Raw genomic sequence first — 3,617 nt, forward strand, 5'->3', positions numbered from 1 at the left:
TAAGTAGACCATCATATCATCTGCAAAGAGTGATAGCTTAGTCTCCTCCTTGCCTATTTTGATACCTTCAATTTCTTTTTCTTCTCTAATTGCTACTGCTAGTGTTTCTAGTACTATGTTGAATAATAGAGGTGACAATGGGCATCCTTGTTTTACTCCTGATCTTATTGGGAAGGCTTCTAATTTATCCCCATTGCATAGGATGTTTGTTGATGGTTTTTGGTACATACTGTTTATTATTTTTAGGAAAGGTCCTTCTATTCCTATACTTTTCAGTGTTTTCAATAGGAATGGATGCTGTATTTTGTCAAAGGCTTTTTTTTTTTAAACCCTTGTACTTCGGTGTATTGTCTCATAGGTGGAAGAGTGGTAAGGGTAGGCAATGGGGGTCAAGTGACCGACCCAGGGTCACACAGCTGGGAAGTGGCTGAGGCCGGGTTTGAACCCAGGACCTCTCGTCTCTAGGCCTGACTCTCACTCCACTGAGCTACCCAGCTGCGCCCTGTCAAAGGCTTTTTCAGCATCTATTGAGATGATCATGTGATTTTTGTTTGTTAGACTGTTGATATTGTCAATTATGTGGATGGTTTTCCTAATGTTGAACCAACCTTGCATTCCTGGTATAAATCCCACCTGATCATGGTGAATGATCTTCTTAATTACTTGCTGGAGTCTCTTTCCTAGTATTCTATTTAAGATTTTTACATCTATGTTCATTAGGGAGATTGGTCTGAAGTTTTCTTTCTCTGTTTTTGATCTCCCTGGCTTTGGAATCAGTACCATATTTGTGTCATAAAAGGAATTTGGTAGGACTCCTTCTTTGCTTATCATATCAAATAATTTGTATAATATTGGGATTAGTTGCTCTTTGAATGTCTGATAGAATTCACTTGTGAATCCATCAGGTCCTGGCGATTTTTTCTTAGGGAGTTCTTTGATGGCTTGTTCAATTTCTTTTTCTGATATGGGATTATTTAGGTATTCTATTTCTTCTGCTGTTAATCTAGGCAGTTTATATTTTTGTAAATATTCATCCGTATCTCCTAAATTGTTATATTTATTGCCATATAATTGGGTGAAATAGTTTTTAATAATTGCCTTAATTTCCTCTTCATTAGAGGTGAGGTCTCCCTTTTCATCTTTGAAACTGTCGATTTGGTTTTCTTCTTTCCTTTTTTTTTTATTAGATTGACTAGTACTTTGTCTATTTTATCTGTTTTTTCAAAGTACCAGCTTCTAGTCTTATTTATTAATTCAATAGTTCTTTTACTTTCGATTTTATTAATTTCTCCCTTGATTTTTAGTATTTCTAATTTAGTTTCCATCTGCGGATTTTTAATTTGCTCACTTTCTAATTTTTTGAGTTGCATGCCCAATTCATTAATCTCTGCCCTCCTTAATTTGTTAATATATGCACTCAAGGATATAAATTTCCCCCTGAGTACTGCGTTGGCCGCATCCCACAGAGTTTGGTAGGATATCTCATCATTGTCATTTTCTTCAATGAAATTATTGATTGTTTCTATGATTCCTTCTTTGACAAATTGGTTTTGGAGAATCATATTATTTAATTTCCAATTAGCGTTTGATTTTCCTGTCCAGGTGCCCTTACTAATTATTATTTTTATTGCATTATGATCTGAGAAGGTTACATTTATTATTTCTGCTCTTTTGCATTTGTTTGCAATGATTCTATGCCCTATAACATGGTCAATCTTTGTGAATGTGCCATGTGCAGCTGAAAAGAAGGTATATTCCTTTTTGTCCCTATTTGTTTTTCTCCACATATCAATTAAATCTAATTTTTCTAGGACTTCATTCACCTCTCTTACCTCTTTCTTATTTATTTTTCGGTTTGATTTATCTAGATCTGAAAGAGAAATATTTAGATCTCCCACTAGTATGGTTTTACTATCTATTTCCTATTTGAGCTCTGCCAGTTTCTCCTTTATGAATTTGGATGCTATGCCACTTGGTGCATACATATTGAGCAGTGTTATTTCCTCATTGTTTATACTGCCTTTAATCAGGATGTAATGACCTTCCCTGTCTTTTTTAATCATATCTATTTTTACTTTGGCTTTGTCAGAAATCATAATAGCCACTCCTGCCTTCTTTTTCTCATTTGACGCCCAAAAGATTTTGCTCAAGCCCTGAACCTTAAACTTGTGTATGTCTACCCGTCTCATATGTGTTTCTTGTAGACAACATATGGTGGGCTTTTGGTTTCTAATCCACTCTGCTATTTGCTTCCGTTTTATGGGCAAGTTCATCCCATTCACATTCAGAGTTATAATCATCAGTTGTGCATTTGCTGACATTTTCGTATCCTCCCCTATTCCTACCCCCTTTTTCTTATACTTTTTCCTTTTAAACCAGTGGTTTGCTATTAAGCCTCTATCCCTTATCCCCTCCCTTGATTAACTTCCCTTTCTACCCCTTCCCTTATTTCCCCCCCCCCCTTTTTGTTTTTAAAGGCCTTATGAATTCCCTCCCCCTTCTTCTCCCCTCCCTTTTTTTGACCTCCCCACTCCCCTGCTCCCCTTGGTTTATCCCTTCTAACTTTCTCAGAAGGGTTAGATAAGAGTTTTATGTCCCAATGGATAGTATAGCTACTGTTCCCTCTCTGGGTTGATTAAACTGAGAGTAAGGTTTGATTATTACCTCTTAATGCTCTCTTCCTCTCCTTCTTATAATAATATTTGTCCCCTCTCCTTCCCATGCCCTCTTTGTGTGTAATAGAATATCCTATTTTTCTTATTCACTCAAGTTTCTCTTGGTGTCCCCTGGTATTCACCCCCTCTTTCCCATCCCCATGTCATCTTAGATTATTTAGTGTTCCACCCTCACCCTGTGAATTATTCTTCTGATTACTATAATAGTGAACACTATAATGGTGAATAGAGTTCACTACAGAGAATTATACATAACATTTCTCTACATAGGAATACAGATAATTAGATCTTACTGAGGCCCTTAAAAAGGCAAATTTAAAAATTATAAGTTTTCTTTCTTTCCTCTCTGTTTCTTATTTACCTTTTCATGTTTCTCTCGATTTTTGTGGTTGGATATGAAACTTTCCATTTAGCCCTGGTCTTTTCTGTGCAAATACTTGGAATTCTTAAATTTTGTTGAATGCCCATACTTTCCCCTGGAAATATATAGTCAATTTTGATGGGTAGTTGATCCGTGGTTGCAGGCCCAGCTCTCTTGCCTTTCTGAATATTGTATTCCAAGCCTTACGGTCTTTTAGCGTGGAAGCTGCCAGATCCTGTGTGATCCTGATTGGTGTTCTTTGATATTTGAATTGTCTCTTTCTGGCTTCTTGTAAGATTTTTTCTTTTGCTTGAAAGCTCTTGAATTTGGCAATTATATTTCTGGCCGTTTTCTTATCTGGATCGAATGTCGTGGGTGTTCTATGAATCCTTTCAATGTCTATATTGCCCTCTTGTTGTAGGACTTCAGGGCAATTTTGCTGAATAATTTCTTTTAGTATGGAGCCCAGGTTTCTCTTCATTTCTGGTTTTTCTGGAAGACCAATTATTCTCAAATTGTCTCTTCTAGACCAGTTTTCTTGGTCTGTCACTCTCTCATTGAGATATTTCATATTTCCTTCT

This window comes from Gracilinanus agilis, chromosome 1 (genome assembly GCF_016433145.1).
Source record: "Gracilinanus agilis isolate LMUSP501 chromosome 1, AgileGrace, whole genome shotgun sequence".
NCBI lineage: Eukaryota > Metazoa > Chordata > Mammalia > Didelphimorphia > Didelphidae > Gracilinanus > Gracilinanus agilis.